General features: G+C 43.2%; 1 protein-coding gene and 1 long non-coding RNA gene across 2 annotated transcripts in view; one reads left to right on the top strand and one right to left on the bottom strand.

Moving 5' to 3' along the window:
• The window catches only part of TSNARE1 (t-SNARE domain containing 1), a 477,462-nt gene that overhangs the window by 31,530 nt on the left and 427,229 nt on the right, over positions 1-18,703 (top strand). The window lies entirely within an intron of this gene.
• LOC135181068 (uncharacterized) lies at positions 15,573-18,610 on the bottom strand. Its single transcript, XR_010304701.1, has 3 exons — positions 18,542-18,610; positions 18,308-18,415; positions 15,573-15,732 (listed from the first exon to the last, which is right to left on the bottom strand). It is a non-coding gene; the product is annotated as an uncharacterized LOC135181068 (long non-coding RNA).

Here is an 18,703-nt window from a genome sequence, read left to right as displayed (position 1 = left end):
TGGCAAAAATCTTTAGAGCAGAAAAGCAACATTCAGGCAATGAATGGTGTAGATCTAGATTTTGGAGTCAGGTAACAAAAATCAGTTCTCTGGTGTAACTGAAGTGCACATTTCTGTTAGATCCTGGCTCTACTTAATTAAGGTCCCAATTTCTTGATCACGTGGGAGGGGCATGTGGGTGGATGTGTTTGTCAGAGCGTGACAGGCCTATCATAGAATCATAGAATGGTTTGAGTTGGAAAAGGCTACCGACCTTCTAGTTCAAATCCCTCTGCAATGAGCAGGAACACCTTCTACTAGAACAGATTGCTCAACCTGACCTTGATGGAAAACACACTCTGTAATTTGTTGGAATGTAGTTTGATGATCTGAAAGGTTTCTTCCAACCAAAAATGCTCCTGTGATTCAAGGCTGGAAACATACTGTGCAGTTTGCTGTTTGGGTTTTCTATACATGGGAAGCAAGAACATAGGCTTGGTTATGGGACATCTGCTTCTCATGGGAAGTTTTCAGGCAGCAATATACTTCATCTCTGGTGTTTTTCAGACTGCATCTGTGTGAGGAAACTCAAGCGTCTAAAGTGCCTTGAGGGCTGGAGCAGTAGTGATTGGCTGAACTAGCAGTGGCTACACAACCAAGATTGGTCTTGTTGGTGGTGGGGACACCAACAAGGATGCCACAAAAGAAATGTGTAAATACAAACCTTAGAAGGAGGATCTCCATCTGTTTAGGAGCAAGTAGAGGTACTTGCTTTGTTACAGATGTGGCTTTCATCTCCTGACAGATCTTCTACCACCTTCTTGCCACCTCTGCTTCTATCCCCACCACAAGTGAAATCATAACCCTGGCTGCTTACCCATTTGTCGACTCGTAGGTAATTCATGTGCTGGGTAGTTGCTGCAAGTGCTGTGTTTTGACCTCCTTCTCCCTGCTGGTGTTCACTTGTCTTTCTTTCCTTGATTCAAACCTTAGTATTTCACTAATCTGTTGGGTTGGTAATTAATTATATAGTAGGATATTTATTTTTCCTTTTTTCCCTCCAGTTTGTTTGAAGCTGGCCAACAGCTTCATGTTATGGGAGCAGCTGAAAGGACAGGAGAATTAGACTACTAAATGGGAAAGTCAATATTAGACTATTGATAGTATCACTGTAATTCTCTGTGGTGATCACCACACCAGTATGTTGCTGGGAAAGGCTGAGAAAGTGGCATCTGTCATACCATGACCATGGGAGGCCAGCCTTTTTGTTTGCAAATATGGGCAAACTATAGGAGGCAGTGCCATGGTAACAAGTACTAAAGACTTCTCTGTCTCTTCCGGAAGATCTCCTGCTGGGGGATGTCAAGAAATGTATCTTCTATGACTTCTGCATCCTTTGTGACACAGCATCTCTCTTGACTTTTGGTAGCCTAATTGTGGAATTATTTAGGGAACATATTCTGCTACATATTCTCCCATCTGTCTTTTTCCCAAGCTCACTGGCCTTGGTGTATGCTTAAGAATAGACTCATGTTCTGCGTTGTCTTGAGAAGGCAGTTAGGAGTTTATTTTTTGACCTTCCTGTTTAGATGGTAATATTTTTAGTATCTTACATGATGGCTGTTTCTGACTCGGTTTTCTAGTTTGGACTTTCTTTTCCCATTTAAATACAGAAGGCAAAGCTTCATCAGCATCTTCTTAGAGATATTTTGGGGTGTTCTGTCACCCGGACCATGTTGTGCAAGAGCAACTTTTCATGGTGCATAATTACTCTTCTACACTGTTTATAAGGACTTTTTCAAGAAAGGATGGTTTGGGCTTGTGACTTTTGTCAGTTCACAAGAATGTAAGTTGCTTGGACCTACAGACCCTGAATAAGCATGCAAAAAGGGACCACAAAACATTGCCTACTCCCAGACAAGTAAGAAATCATGGTTCGGGTTGGAAAGGACATTTAAGATCATCCTGTTCCAACTCCATGGCCGTGGGTGGGAACGGCTTCCACTGGACCAAGTTGCTCAAAGCCTCATACAACCTGGCTTTGAATACACTTCCAGAGATGGGGCTTCTACAACAGCTTCTCTGGGCAAACCCATTCCAGTGTCTCACTGCCCTCACACTGAAGAATTTCTAACTGATATCTAATCTAAAGCTGCACTTTTTCAGTTTGACGCTTTTAACCTTCATCATTCGCAAGTGTAGAGCTCTGCTCCTGGGAAGGAATAACTCCCTGCAGAAGCACAGGTTAGGGACTGATCTGCTGGAAAATAGCTCCATACAGAAAGAACTGGGAGTGCTGGTGGAAAAGTTCACCATGAGCCAGCAATGTGATCTTGTGGTCAATAAAGTTATCTTGGAGTTCATGAAGAGAATGCGGTCAGCAGATCAAGGGAGATTCTCCTCCCACTCTACAGTGACAAGGAGCTACTGGAGAGAATCTGGTGGAGGCTACAAGGATGATGAAGGGCCTGAAGCATCTCTGTGAGGAGGAAAGACTGAAAGTCCTGGGGCTGCTTATCCAGCAGAAGACTGAATCACAGAATCATAGAATTAACCAGGTTGGAAAATACCTCTAGGATCATTGCATCCAACCTATCACCTAGCCCTTCTAGTTAACTAAACTATGCCATCAAGTGCCTCATCTGGCCCCCTCTTAAACACCTCCAGGGATGGTGACTCCACCACCTCCCCCAGCAGCCTGTTCCAATGGGCAATCACTCCTTCTGTGTAGAACTTCCTCCTAACATCCAGCCCAAACCTGCTCTGGTGCAGTTTGAGGCTGTGTCCTCTAGTTCTGTCACTGGGTGCCTGGGAGAAGAGACCAATCCCTGCTTGGCTACAACCTTCTTTCAAGTTCTTGTAGAGAGCAATAAGGTCTCTTCTTCTCCAGGCTGAATGGACAGCCTGAGGGGGCATCTTCTTGATGCTTATCAATTTATAAAGTGTGGGAGAGAAGAGGATAGGGCTAGACTCTTTTCAGTAGTTGCTTAATAATGGAATAATGGTTGTTGGACACAAACTGGGACACAGGAAATTTCACCTAAGCATAGAGAAAAACCTTCTTTTTCTTTGAGGGTGCTGGAGCACTGGACCAGGCTGCCCAGAGAGGTGGTGGTGTCTCTATCTCTAGAGAGATTCCAAAACCACCTGTATGTGATTTTGTGCAGTCTGTCTCGGTGACCGTGTTTTAGCAGGGAGGGTTCCTTCCAAACCACAGCATACTGGAGTTCTGTTTTATCACTGCTCTCCCTGGTAAGGAATACCTCCCCATTTTTCATGTAGAGCCTCCTTAAGTACTGGAAATGGGGAGGAAAAGGTTGTTTCTCCATGGAATTGTTAGAAATTTATATATATATATATATATATATATATATATATATATATATATATGTCTAAATGGGCTTCCAGACAGCACCAGTGATGCAGTGATGAGTTGGGTTTTTTCTTCTGTTTGCCACTTACCCCATATTAATGAAATTGGCTTACAGATAACTAGGGATGGTCTTTTCTGAAGAAGGGATAATACAAACAAGAGCATCTCAAATGGTTTTAAGATTGTAAGAGGCTGAAAAAAAAATCCTATAAAATGATATCTACTTGAGATGGGATGTATCTCTTGAAAGCAGTGTAATTGGACCACTTTCAGCTGTGTAACTTTTGACTTGGGTTGGCATCTGGTTCTCTGAAGGTTTAATGGTGCCTTTAATTATAACTAGTCTGAGAATTGCCTAGTGAGACACAGGGTTCATTTAGCTCAAGAGTCTCTCTTTTGGATGGTAATAGGCATGCTCAAAAGAAGAGAGAGCGATGCCCTGATATGCAAATGTGGTGATAATTTCTCCCTGGGTTTCTCCTGGTGGATAATCACCAAGGCCAGCTTAAGCATTTGTGTTACAATTTAGTTATGACAACTTTGGCTGGTTTTGTTATGCCCAGGGCTTCCCTGTGCCTTTGAGTGATGGAGCTTCTTAGCTTCTGCAACCTGTTCAATTAGTCAAAAAAGGTCACTCGTCTCTTGGGCATCTCCTGACTTTTATTTTTTTGTGAGGGGGATTTCCTGGTTTTTCCTGGTGTGTGGTAGGAAGCACAGAGTTTCCAGATGCCTTCTTCAAAGTGTTCCTTACTGAGTTGTTTTTTTTTTTCTGTTGTGTGTTGTGAATCTCTTTTCTTAATCTAACTCAACCCTTCAGTGTGTCTCTTTCCTTTTTCCTTGTCACCGTGGGGCAAGGATCCGATGTCTGTTTACTTTCATGAGCTCCTTCTCGATTGAAAGGGAGAAGATAGAAGTGTCATGGCACCACTCATTTTACATTCTGATAATATTAAATAATTATCTTTTGCATTCTGCTAATCTCTGTCTTATCCTGTTTTCTTTCCCACGCATTCTCTCGCTTAGCTGAAAGTAATAGCCCAGGACAAAGTCACTTTTTGAGGTGCCAGTGGTGACATCTAACTCCTTTTCACTGGCTTCAGTTTGTGTTAGGGTTGTGCATGTTGTCACACTTCCTTTTCCACCATCATTTTGCATTGTTGAACCTTATGTAGGTAATTCTAAGACATATCAAAGTAAATTTCATGGAGGCAATGTTTCATAGAGTAAATGTTTAAGGAGACAATTGGGACTTGAGGTCCATGAGCTGCTGTGAGGGTCTTGGCATATTCCCTTTGCTCATCAGTTGCTGTCCCCCATTGTCCTCAGTGGGTTCTGTTTGCTCCTGTGGCCAGGCTCAGGTAATGATGACACAGGTCTCAAGGGTCTTGAAGAAGTTATTGGAGACTCATGACTCTTTCCATGGTATTAGAGTTCCTTTGAGGAGGTTCCAGCCTCCCTCCTTTGACTGCAGAGAAGGCAAACTGGATTCCTAGGCACAACACTTGGGTTACATGGGTGAGCTTGGCCACAGAATGGCTTTTTCTCTTTTCCTTTTTCACTAAAGCATTCTGGGAATTAAAATTGAATTCATGTTACAGGGTCACAGGATGTGATTTTGAGCCCTATGTGTTCAATTCCTTTGCAGAAAGCAAAGGTACAATAATTCCCAATCCAAATTGTCTCTAGAAGTTGTGACACCAACTGCTAAGGCAATTTTTATTCTCCCAAGCAGCAGGTGATAGAAGAAGAGGAAATGACCAGAAGTTGTGCCAGAGGAGGTTTGGGTTATACATTAGGAAAACATTCTTCCCCGAAGGGGTTGGGAAGCATTGGAATAAGCTGGCCAGGGAGGTTGTGGAGTCACCACCCTGGAGGTATGTATAAGATATGTAGATGTGGTGCTGAGGGACAGTTTAGTGACAGACTTGGCAATATTAATGTAGCAGCTGGACCCAATGATCTTAAAGGTCTTTTCCAACCAAAACAATTCCATAATTCTATGATCTTTCCACTTTGGGGCAAATCCTCCCTGTTTCTTACATGCCTTTCACTTTGAACTGGGACCATTTTTTTGTCCAGTCTTTTGACATCTTAGTGAGTAAGGGAAGTATTGAGAGAGAATAACTGATAGGCATTCATGGCACAATGCCATTTGATTACAGTGTAATCACACTGGAATATTCAACAGAACATTGTTCTGGAGTTGCTGAGGATGTTGTTGAATGGTTTATGTCAGATTGGATTTTTTTTTTCCCCTCAAAGTTTTCTTGGTGCATATGAGATAAATAAATGATTATATCTGTGTTCTCAAAAGTTGGTATCAAATGTGAAGTACTTCAATTAAAATGTTTCTAGATTTGTGTTTTTTTTTCTCCCTCCAAATAAGACTGTGTTATTAGCTTGTGTCCTTACATGTATTTATTTATTCTGTTCCCTCTTTAAACAATCCTAAAATCTGGATACAAATTGCTTCCCTCTGCCCACATCCTGGAGAAAACATCTATTTCCAAAAATAGCAGAATGATGTTACATTTTGTTTGTTGTAGGAAGAAAAATTGCAAGTTGGAGGTGAACAGCAGAGTGAAAATTCTTTGAAAAGACAGAAATTGCTTTCTCTCTCCATCTTTCCTCCCCCCCCCCCCCGCTGTTAGATCTGTACCAGCTGTGCCTGTGACCTGGTGATGGTGTGCAGGTCCTGCAGCTGTTACTGGGCTGCTGGATGGACAACAGAGAAAGGGCTGTAAGAGCATGCATAGAGGTTTTTTGCATGTTGGGAGGCTACAGAGTTAATTTCCCCATCAAATCAGGGTTGAGAGAAATGAATGCTGTTAAGCAGCCCATTTTTTGATGACTTTTGCAATCAGTCTGCAAAAATCTGAATGCCCTTCCACCCGGTTTAGGTAAAACAGAGGTAATTCAAGGCAACTTGACTATCTCTTTTCTCAGAGATGGTCTAGTTTAAAATATTCATGATTGTTTGAAGATGTCCATGCAGTACCTGCTGCACTCTTGCTGAATTTGATTTGGTGTCATCAGTGCTTTCTTGTTCAGCCTGGTCTTCCATATCCTAATTTCTGGGGAAGATAGCACTAGTCAAACACATAGTCAGAAAGGGTTGCTGGAGCAGATAAAGTGTTCCTATGTTGAAATTCTTGCACTCCAAAGTTAGGAGGAACCTTTGATCAGTTTTCTGCATGATTATCTTAATATCACAAAGGCTGATAATGTAAATGGAGATTTCAAGCTTGACCTGATTCATAAGTAGGGTAAGTTAAAGTGATGAACATGATTTGGTTATTTGCTTCCAGGGCTGAATTGATTTGAATTTCTGCTGACAAGATGCTGAGACCACTGAGAAGGACATCCCTGAGCTTATTAACAGAGTGCTAGGGAAGGGGGAGCAGAGTGAAAGACGAAGGATGGGTAGGTGGTGGTGGACTCTGAAGCCTTGGTCTGATAGTGAGGCCTTCTGCAGTAATTTGGTCTACTTTTAACAAATGGAAGTTTATATAGAACTGTTCTTGAATTACATGCTCCTGGGGCTGCTGCTGTAGTTGATGTATCTGTTTCCTCCTCTTGCATGATACTATGGGCTCAGGATTGATGCTCATGAAGTATTCTCAGGAAAAAAATACTTTAAGTGTGGGCACTTCAATGTTTGATCCTGGTTTATTGGTAAAGACTTCTCTTTGGCTTATTTATATGTGCTGTCAACATTTCTGTTGGCAAAAGGTTCTCCAGGCCACAGTAGCATTCTGTCTCAAATCTAGACATAGAATCATAGAATCAGCCAGGTTGGAAGAGACCTCCAAGTCATCATCCAGTCCAACCTATCACCCAGTCCTATCCAGTCATCTAGACCATGGCACTAAATGCCTCATGTAGTCTTTTCTTGAACCCCTCTAGGGATGGTGACTCCACCACCTCCCTAGGCAGCCCATTCCAATGGCAAATCATTCTCTCTGTGAAGAACTTCCCCTGCATCTTCATTTTGTGTGTCAGAACATCAGACTCAATTATTTCTTCTCTTGTCTTAAGATTACATCAATGTATAATTTCCATCATAATTTCAATCAGATCTGAAAGTCTTTGACATCACAGAAATTTATGTTTGTGAACTTGCCTGGAGGACCTCTTGCCTGCAGCCTCTTAGAATCATAGAATCAACCAGGTTGGAAGAGATCTCCCAGATCATCCAGTCCAACCTAGCACCTAGCCCTGTCCAAACAACTAGACCATGGCTTTGTGGTCTGAGTCAGGTACTAAGAGGCAAAAGTTTATCTTAGAGTCATAAAATAAAAAAATCAACTAGGTTGGAAGAGACTTGGTACTGAATCATAGAATGTTTGTAGTTGAAAGGGACACTTACAGGTCAGCTAGTCCAACCCCCAACCCTTCAGACCCAGTTCTGTTTTCAGCTCATCTTGGCTACCCTACTTTCTGTGTAAGCAGATGCTCCACTGATCCAGTGAACTTAAGATGCCTGCGTCATCAGCCAGATTTCCTTCAGCCATATGGACATCATATCCACAGTGATCCTTTGAAAATAAGATGTATCATCAAAGCTAGAGGGTGAGATATCCATGTATCCATGATAGATACAATGTCCTGACCATTTTTCCAGGGTGACACTGGTGATCTGACAGCATTTGAAAATCATCTCCCTGATGAGACCTTGTTCAAGTCTGTGTCAATGGGACATGGCAAGTGGATAGAGTTTATTTTCACAACTATAGCAGTTTAGAATATTGAAAATATGTATATTTATTAAATAGTGTCTGTGTGTTTTTTAATAAGTGTATATAAATATAGATTGTTTATATATTCATATATATATATAATACATGTATTGGAAGTTTTTTGCATTGAAAAGTTAGAGCAGCAACAGGGGAGAAGTGCCTAAAATTAAGCAGCATGAAATCAAATTGGTTTTTTTTTTCTGTTTCCTACCTATTATAAACCAGACTTAATCCCCTCAAATCCAGCCTTTGCTCTGAACCAATCACCTTAGTGTAGAACCCATAGTAGGCAGGTTCTGGGCTTGAGTTAATTATTGCAGCTCACTTAGGTACAAGTGTGAGAGATTTCAGAGACAGTGGCAAACATACTCTGAAAAGCTTACTAGTAGAAAGCCCTAAAGGATATTGGGGATATCTTAATCTCCCAGTATCTGAAGGAGAGCTACACAAAAGTTGAAGCACTCTTGATCAGGAAGTGCAGTGGTTTAGGTTGGATCTTAGAAAAAAACTTCACTGAAAGGGTTCTCAAACACTGGAGTAGGCTCCCCAGGAAGGTAGCTGAATCTCTGTCCCTGGAGGTGTTTAAAAGATGCAGAGATGTGGAGCTGAGAGACGTGGTTCAGCACAAGACTTGGCAGAGTTGGTTTCGATGATCTTAAAGTCTTTTACAGGCAAAATGATTTTATGATAGAACAAGAGACAGATAAGATAGAACAAGAACATTTTTAAGCTGGAAGAAGGTAGATTTTGGTCAGATAGTAGGAAGAAATTCTTTGCTGTAAGGGTTGTGAGACCTTGGAACAGGCTGCTCAGATAAGTTGTGGATGACTCATCCCTGTAAGTGCTCAAGGCCAGGTTAGATGGAGCTTTGAGCAATCTGATCTAGTGGGAGGTGTCCCAGCCAAAAGCAGGGGTGTTGGGACTTGATGATCTTTAAGGTCCCTTCTAACCCTAAATCATTCTATGAATCTATGATTTTCAGTACTTCACATTAGATGACCTTAAGGCTTCTTCCAAATGAGGCTGTGATTTGGCTTTCTGGTTGACTGGTTCTGCTGTGTTTCTGTAGAACTAGCATCTCCTATTACCAGTTTGCAAAGGAAAAGGTGGTCTGTTTCTGAACTGGGGTCCAGCTTGCACTTGTTTTTGATTTTCTGCTCACACCTGCCTAGGGACTCAAAACATATCATTTGCTGCTCTTTCTTTTGTCATCATTAATATTCTGGAAATCTCAATTTGTCCTTTAAATGACACAGTTATATATCTGCCTTGATACTAACCTCCTAGAGACACGTGTGCACAGAACTGCAGCATGTTTGCTCTACAAACGTTCATCCCCATCCATATATCTCATCTACCAACTCTTGCTTTACTTAACCTGCAAAGAATTAAAGCACTTAATGGCCAGGAGCTTTGGCAACATGAATTAAAAGCCTTTTATAAATCAGTATTCAGTAGTCTTTGGTGCACTGAGTAAAGGTAAATAGCTGCTGCATCTCCCCCTCCTGCTGCTTCATGGCTATGTCCTTGCATTAAATCCTTGGTAAACCTCCTCCTTATTGTGTTTCCTCTGTAAATCCTGCAGATTGTGGCAGGCTCCTAAATCTTGCAATTTAGTCTAGAAAATAACTTCTGTATTTACTTGTTTGTTACTTTGAACAGAGTCATTTGTATTTGAGCAGCTTTGCACAGCTCTCTGTGGGTATGTGTATATATCTACATACAGTTGTTTCTTTGTTTAATTCTCTCTATATATGTATTTTTCTTATAGTTCTAAAAAGCTAACAAGTCTTGTGAGGAGAGGCTGAGAAAATGGGGGTTGTTAAGTCTGGAGAAAAGGAGGCTGAAGGGAGACCTCATTTCTCCCTACAACTATCTTTCGGGAGGTTGGAGTGAGGTGGGAGTCAGCCTCTTCTCCCTGTTGACAAGTGTCAGAATGAGAGGAAATGGCCTCAAGTTGCATCAAGGGAGGTTTCAATTGGATATTGGGAAACATTTCTTTCTTGAAAGAGTGGTCAGGCATTGGAACAGGCAACCCAGAGAGGTGGGGTCACTGTCCCTGCAGGTAGTCATGAAACATGGACATGATGTTTTGGAAGGTGATTTAATGGCAGTGGGGTGGAGTTAGGTTGGTGGTTGGGCAAAATGGTCTCAGAGGTCTTTTTCAACTGAAACAAATCTATGCTTCCATAAACTTCCTCAAGCTGTTGTGAAGCGATGTCTCATTTTCATCAGAGTCAGGAAGTAGATGCACAATGTACCCTGCACTTTAATGTGCTTCTGCAGAGGCATTGCAAGAGCTGTTCCCATTTCTGCTCCTCACTTGTGTGCTGTGTGAGATCATCTCATCGTCTTTAACTTCTCCCACGTCCAGGCAAACCTGGTGCTGGTGAATACATCAGTGATCTGCGCTGATCTGCAAGACTGAGGTTGACCTGCTGCTTTAGTTTTGGCAGGGAGATGTTAGTGAATGCACACATCTGTAGACATCTGAATTATAGCCCCATTTATTATTTCTTTCCTCCCCATCTCATTCCAGAATTGCTGCTTTTTCTGGGTTGTTTTTAATGAAAAAAAATAGTGGATTTCTTCCTACTCAAAAATCAGAGCAGTGTCTGGTGCTGGGAAGGGTTTTTACAAACACTGCTGCTGGGAACAGCCTTCCATAGCAACCTTCAGCTTGAAAGCTAAAATCACATCACCCCATCTGACAGCTTTATTACTAGATTGGCATGTGAACCCTTTGGAAGCCATCTAGATGACAGTGAAAAAGTTCCCCTAGATCCTGTCTTCAGTTTGATTTTTTTTCTTTAATAATTTATATTCTGGGGAGTTTTTATCACTTAAAGTGTTTGTTTCTTCCTTTAAAAAAAAGTGAATTCTTTCTCAGATAGGTCTCGTTTCTCTCATAACAAGTGATAGGATGAGAAGAAATGGCCTCAAGTTGCACCAGGAGAGGTTTAAACTGGATATTAGAAGAAACTTCTACAATGAAAAGGGTTCTCGAATAGTGGAACAGGCTCCCCAGGAAGGTAATTGAGTCCTCATCCCTGGAGGTCTTATGGTGCTGGGGAATGTGGTTTAACACCAGACTTGGTAGATAGATAACGGTTGGATGTGATCTTAGAATCATTTTGGTTGGAAAGGATCTTTATGATTCTAGAATGTTAGAAAAGTGAGAGATGCTATTCTAAATAGGGTAGAAAATCACTGTCATGAGGGAGGACACAGGATTGTGACCATCACTAGACACGAGCGTGCAATTTCACATTCTCTGCTGCTACACGTGGAGAAGATGGAGTCTTTGCTAGGAACCTCTGCTGCCACTGGGACTGTGTGAATTGTGCTTATTTGGTTGGGTTTTTTTTTTCTTCATTTCATAGAATGGTTTAGGTTGGAAGGGACCTTGATGATCAAGAGTCCCTCCCCATCTTTCCTGCAAGGCCCCCTTTAAGTTCTGGAAGGCTGATATGGTTCTTTCTGAAACCTTCTCTTCTTGAGGCTGATCAACCCCAATTCTTTCAGCATGCTCTTATAAGGGATGTTTTTCAGCTCCCTGATCATCATCATGGTCTTCTTCTGGACCTGCTTGTTTGTCTTGTGTTACTTCTTTTGTTTGTTTATTACAGTAGCGCTCAGGAATTCCAAAGTTTTAGGGTACTTCTCACCCAAGGACCAAACAAGTGGGTGGCAAGAGCTTGAAGGAAATGCATTTGCTATCAGCACAGCATCTGGCTAGCAAGCAGCTTTTAAAGGCATGAAGGTGGATGCTGCAGTGTGCTCTGTGTGGTATCTTGGGCATTTGCCTGCTCTCTTTGGGCAGTGGGTGCTGGGCAGGTGGATTTTTGTCCAAAGTCTATCTAAACCAGTCATTGGTAAGGCTGTGCAGTAGCTGTTCTGCTCTTGCCATCCCTATGAGATTTGAGGTGGCAAAATGAATGTTTCTTGTGTTAGGAAGTTAACATTTCATCTGTTTGAGCTTCATGAGGTTATTGAGCTTGGCTCAAGAATCTGGCATACACATCTGAGTTTTGCTAGAGTAGCATCTCCATTTGCTTTCACAGTGGAGGTCACTTTGGCCCTGATCCATCAGCCCTCAACATAAATCAAGACTGCAGCGTGCCACTGCTGTTCTGCAGCCTACCTGCAGACTCATGTCAGACTTCCACACTGGCTTTGCTTTCTTGAAGTTTCTGTTAATGAAAGAAGGACTTGAAGGGTGGGTGAAGGTCCTGGATAGCCAAGGGGGACTCCTTACGGCTGGTAGATATGACAAACCCAGGATGCTCCAGATCCAGTCTGAAATAAGTTTATCTCCTGGGCCTTTTGTTGAGCTTAGTATTTCTGGTCTGATTGAATCCTCCTCTCCACTAGAAAGCTGATTGCAAAATACTGGCTTTTAGTCTTTGTGTGGACATGTGGCTCACTTCGAGCTGGTGGCTGCTGGAGCTTCTATGGCTGCGAGGGTGAGGGAGACAAAATGCCTCATGCTGTTGTACAAACTTGTATGATCTCCCTTGATCACATTTCACTGCTGCACATATAATCTTGTCCATACTTATAAACCACCAATTCTGCAGGAGGAGCAGCATCCCTCCTGCTTGCTACTGGAGCTCCATATTTCCCTTCCCAAGCTCTCCTGGGGAGAAAAGAAGATCAGCAAGTTTGTTTTGGGTGGAAGACAAGAGGTTGCTTTCCCTGCTGGCTATAAGCAAGGACTCAGACCCTGGGAAAGCTGTTGTGATAAAGATTTTTGGAGCCCATGTGAGGAGCTGCCTTACTTTATCTGTGGCTCCCTCCAAAGCCTTTCAAGCTTTTCTAACAGTCTTTATGAGTGTCTCCATCCTCCTTTTAAATCCAGTTCCCCTCCATCTCTTTGCACTTAATAGAAAAGCAAGAAGTGACTCATTACACAGCCTAGGAGGAAACTTTAATGAGTAAATTCATTTAAGAAAAAGAAGAAAAGGAAGAAAGAAAGCAAGCAGAGTTTTTTTTCCTGTCTGGGACAGAATGATGCTTTAGCTGTCTTGAACTCCAAAAGAATAAGTTAGGCTGCTTCTTTTTATTAGCTTTTAATTAATTGAGTTACTTTAGTGCTGTTGTTAAGACTAATAGAACTATGTTGGGACTAAAGCTGTGGGTTTTGGTTGGTGTATTTTTGGCTTTATTTGAGTTTAATTTGCTTGAAACATCAAGAGCAAAATTTGCAACTCTCCCAGCAATTCCCCTTCTTTCAAAACCTCCTTGAGGCTGGCAGCATCCCACGGGGAGGAGGAGCAGCTCCAGTGCCCTGCAGTGCTTTCTTGGCATCCTTGGCACTAATTTCAGTAAAGTGGTGTGTTTTGTGGCACTTGTGGTGTCTTGGAGGCTGATGGGAGCCTCCTGCTTTCCTGCCAAGCCCCTGAAATAAATATTCAACTTTCTTCCTTTGCTGTCCTGGTGGAAGGAACCTTAGTGGCACTTTTCACTTCTTCTCCACTAATAAAATAATCAGATGTGCCACAGTTCTAAAGACTGACTTTGTGCGTCCCCTTCCTTCTGCATCTTTGGCTCTGGTTGGGATCTCTCTGCTTGGGACCCCTGAACAGAGGGGAATGCCCTCCTATGAGGGGAGACCTAGTTGCTCTCTACAACTACCTGAAAGGAGGTTAGAGTGAGGTGAGGACCTGGTCTATTCTCTCTATCAGGTGTTAAAATGAGAGGAAATGGCCTGAAAGTGTGCCAGGGCAGGTTTAGGTTGGGTATTAGGAAAAATTTCTTTGCTGAAAGATTAGAGTGGTTAGGCATTGGAACAGGCTGCCCAGGGCAGTGGTGAAGTCCCCCATGCCTGGAGCTGTTCAAGAGGTGTGTGTACACGGCACTTTGGGACATAGTTTAATGGCCATGGTGGTGTTAGGTTTACAGTTGGACTCTATGAGCTTAGAGGTCTTTTCCAGCTGGAACAATTCTATGAGTCTGTAAGCAGTGTGCTCATATTTATATAATCCATGGAATACATGGCTTTTGCAGCATGTAGGGTCAGGGAGCTGAGGCTGTTGGCAATAACTAGACATTGCACTTGCTTCTTTGTTTTGAAGGCTCTCCTTTAATTCAGAAGCTTGTTAGTTCTTTGCTGCTCCTCCATAAGCTCCAAGTCTCTTCTCTTTGTTTAAACACAGGAAAGCAATGTTTTCAAAGGGAGGGAAGAGGGTGAGAAAGAAGTGTGGGTGCTCCTCAGAGCTCAGGCTGAGCCATTTTTATCTTGTTATATATCATTTTTACTTAATGCTGTTATATTATTTCAGCTGTGCTTGGTGTTCAGATCCAATGCAGATCTGAAGTTGCTATAACAACATGATGATTCATACAATACCAGCAACAATCTGCTGGGATTTATTTTTCTATCATGATGACTTAAATGTTCTTGGTGGGGATTTCTGTCTATTTTCAGATAGACAATGCCATTAGCTCTCTGCAGCGATTCGCTGTGGATTACCTGGACTCAAGGTGGTGGCACCTGTACTTGTATGCAAGTACTTGACAAAAGGCAGTGCTGTAGTGCTACATTTGGGATGGGAGATGGAGGGACAGGGACGTGTGACTGGTCCAGACACCTTCAGCATGTACGGCATGCAACCTCTCTGCCCCAGTGAGACCATAGCCTGGGATACTGTGTCCAATACTGGACTTCCCAGTTAAGACAGACAGGGAACTACTGGAGAGAGTCCAGTGGAGGCTATGAAGACAGTGAGGGAACTGGAGCATCTCTTATGAAGAAAGTCTGGGAGACTGGAGCTGTTTATCTCAGAGAAGAGCAGCCTGAGAGAGGATCTTCTCAATGCTGATCAATATCTAAGAGGTGGGTGTCAAGAAGATAGGGCCAGACTCTTTTCACTGGCACCCATGGACAAGACAAGGAGTAATAGGCACAAATTTGAGCTCAGAAAGTACCATCTGAACCCTTCTGTGAGAGTGATGGAGCACTGGACCAGGCTGCTCATAGAGGTTGTGGAGTCTCCTTCATTGGAAGATTCCAAACATGTCTGATCATTGCAGTCCTGGACAATGCATTCTAGGTGAACCTGCTCCAGCAGTGGATGGGAGTTTCCTTCCAACCACCACAATTCCATAATTTGTGTGTTTCTCCATCTCATTGTTTCTTGCAGGATTGAAACGGATAAAATTATTACTTCTGAGATCCTCCTGATTCATGTCCTTAGAAAACGCCAAGCCCTGAATGTTAAGAACTCTTGAATTTCCCCTGGAAACATAGCATCAAGATATTTTTTCACCACCTAAAGGTCTTCAGAAATCAGTGGGGAGTTATGGGGTAGATTCAGAGGATCTGATTAGTAAATCAGTTCCTTTTTAAGGAAATCTTATTTTACTCTTAATTGCAGTCTGCAACAGCAAAGATGTGGTTTTGGGTTTGTTTTTTTTTTTTTTTTTTTTGGTGCTTTTTTTTTGTGGGGAGGGAGTCTTTAAATAGAAAAAGAAATGCCTGGAATTAGAGATGACTGATTTCTCTCTGGAAGATGTCAGATTATACAGAAATGTCTACTTCATGCCAATTTTAAGCTGCTTCTCTTTGCAAAGAGCACTCGTGATGGGAAATGTTTCAAGGTACCTCCAAAGATTTTTTGTCAGCTTCTCAGTTCAAATCTGAAAATTAAGGAATGGAAATAAATGCTTTGAGTGGTCTGAAGCCTCATGTTGAGGCCTTTTCTCTCTTTTCTGTTCTAATGCTGAGAATTTCAGATAACACATCTGCAAATCAAGGAATCACAGAGTGGTGGGGGTTAGAAGGGGCCTCTGGAGGTCATCAAATCAAGCCTTCCCTCCAGAGCAGGTTCACCTAGAGTAGAGTGCATAGGATAGCATCCAGGTGAGTTTTGAGTGTTGCCAGAGAAGGAGATTCCTCCACCTGTCTGCACAGCCTGTTCCAGTACTTCTTAGTATTGCTGCTGGTTCTTGTCTTGCCTGTATTTTCTCATGGGCATACTGGGCTGTGCTGGTGGTGCTTAGTGTGATGCTGGGGACAGAAGACAGTATCCCACCCAACTACTTGGTGCATGTGTGGATTTCTGTGATGTGTAGAAGCTGACTCTCCCTCTGAGTCATGCAATTTGTGTTTCTTTCTATGGGCTGGTAGAATCATTCGAGGGATGAGGAGAGGGGAAAGAAATGGAAAACGTCTCCATTTTCCAAGAGAAAAAAACAATCACTCCTCCATGGTGGTTATTTTAGCAGCAGTTTGCATTTCAATTTCAGCCCCAAAATATGCATCATGTGCAGGCAGCTGTGTTTGCTGAGCTAGAAGGTGTCTGAGCTGGTGTCAGTTTGGTAGCATGAGGAGCCATGAAGGAATTGTCAGCCACGTGCATGAGGGAGGTAATGTGGGGGAAAAAAATCTGTTGGGGTTTGCAGGAAGACCTTGAAAATGACTTGGTTTGCCATATTGGTGCTTTGTTGGTGGCTTTTCGGAACACCTTGAGGGTTGTGGATCTTTCCTCCTAGAGAACTGCTCAATTGGAGGTGCAGAGTTCTAGGGCCAGGTGTAGCAGGGCTACCAGGGTTTTGTTCCTATCTCGTAGCTCACTTTTATGTATTTGCCCCAAACTGCTCAGTAGCATAAGCAGTTGATGTGCATGGTGGGTGGAGGGGCTGTGATTGATGATTCTCAGAAGGGATGCCTCACCTTGTGACCTGGCATGGTGGTGTAGCCCCCATACTTTTTCTTTTACTCCAACCTGTCCTTGAGATTCTTACAAAGGCTGTTTAGGTTTTACCTGCTTCATAGTTTTACTTCTCTTGTGTACATGTGGTGGTAAAGAGCACTGGTTTCCGAGAAAACACTCATGGCTGCTTTTTACTGCTTCAGAACATTGGGCAGCCTGTATTCTCCTGTTCTTCCCATTTGCATCTGTGTTGGAGGGTGACTATCATCCACGTTCACAGAATAATCTACTCTAAAGGCAGCACTGTTATGTCATGAAAAGCAGCTGGTTTGCTGGAACCAGCATGCTAGTGAGCTAGAACCACGCTTTGAAGTCTGGCAGCAGCAGAGTGATGCCCTTGCTGCTGCTTCCCCTTAGCTCTCAGCTGTCAGAACTCTCATGATGTGCTGCAGCAAAGCTTCCACATGATGAATTTCAGGGAATGAAGGTCATTAGCAGTAACCAGCATGGCTTCATCAAGGGCAAATCATGCCTGACAAATCCAGAGCTTTCAATGAAGTCACAGTGAAAGTGGACAAAGGAAGGGCAACTGACATCACCTACCTGGGCCTGAGTAAGGCATTTGACTCTGTCCCACATGGCCTTATGGTCACCAAAATGGAAAAAACATAGAACTGAAGGACAGAGGAATCAAGTGCTCCCTCAGCAAGTTTGCAGATGACACCAAGCTGTGGCACAGTTGACTTGCTAGAGGGAAGGAATCCATCCAGAGGGACCTGAACAGGCTGGAGAGGTGGGTCCAGGCCAACCTCATGGAGTTCAGCAAGGCCAAGTATAATATCCTGCACCTGGGTTGGCACAATCCCAAGCACAGATACAGGCTGGGTGGTGACTGGCTGGAGAGCAGCTCTGAGGAAAAGGACCTGGGGTAATGAAAAACTAAACATGAGCCTGCAGTGTGCAACTGCAGCCCAGATAGCAACCATGTGCTGGGCTGCAGCAAAAGAAGCATGGCCAGCAGGGCAAGGGAGAAGAGAAGGCTTCGAGGAGACCTTGTAGTGGCCTTCCAGTATCTGAAGGGGGCCCATCTGAAGGAAGGACTATTTACAAGGTCTTGTAATGACAGGATGAGGAGTAATGGATTTAAACTGACAAAAGGGAGATTTAAATTAGATGTTAGGAAGAAATTCTTTCCAGTGAGGGTGGTGAAACACTGGAACAGGTTGCCCAGGGAAGCTGTGGAGGTTCTCTCCCTGGAGGTGTTAAAGGCCAGGTTGGATGAGACCTTGAGCAACCTGTTCTAGTGGGTGGTGTCCCTGCCTGTAGTGGGGGGTTGGAACCAGATGATCTTTGAGATTTGTTCCAACCTAAACCACTCTGTGATTCTATGATCATCTAAAGATGCATTTTAAAAGAGAAAGGGTGACTGATGATGGATCAGCTTCCTATGGGACCAGGGAAAGAAGAGCAATAAGCTCAACAGAAGCCACTGGATGTGCAGCAGAACCAGGAAAAGCCATTTAAAGAAATCTTGCTGCACCCAACACAGCTTGTCTTACCTGATAGCTCTTGCATGACTGGTGATGCTGGAAGGCCCTTCCTGGGCTAGGCTCCGAGGCATTATGGTTAGCCAGTAGAAGCCTGAAATTCAGCAGTTATTCTACAAGCTAGCAAAAAAAAAAGTGTCATTGTCCTGATTGAATCTCTATCCTGCCTGACTGGGGGGCCCACAAGGCCCCCCAGCCTTTAGATCCCCTCCACCATTCACCCAGTGTGCACCATAGGGGACTCACCAGTGGTGATGATGCGAGGAGGATCCCTCTGCCCACAATGGGCAAGCTTGGAGCTTCTGCCTTCCCTGGGGCTCATTATAAAGGGGAGTGGGCAGGGAAGGCAAAGTGGTCACACCTGGGGTGGGAGGAGACTCCACAGAACCCAGGTGCTCTGGGTGAAAA

The sequence above is a fragment of the Pogoniulus pusillus genome, chromosome 14, assembly GCF_015220805.1.
Source record: "Pogoniulus pusillus isolate bPogPus1 chromosome 14, bPogPus1.pri, whole genome shotgun sequence".
Classification (NCBI taxonomy): domain Eukaryota; kingdom Metazoa; phylum Chordata; class Aves; order Piciformes; family Lybiidae; genus Pogoniulus; species Pogoniulus pusillus.
This window is presented reverse-complemented; position numbering and strand designations above follow the sequence as displayed.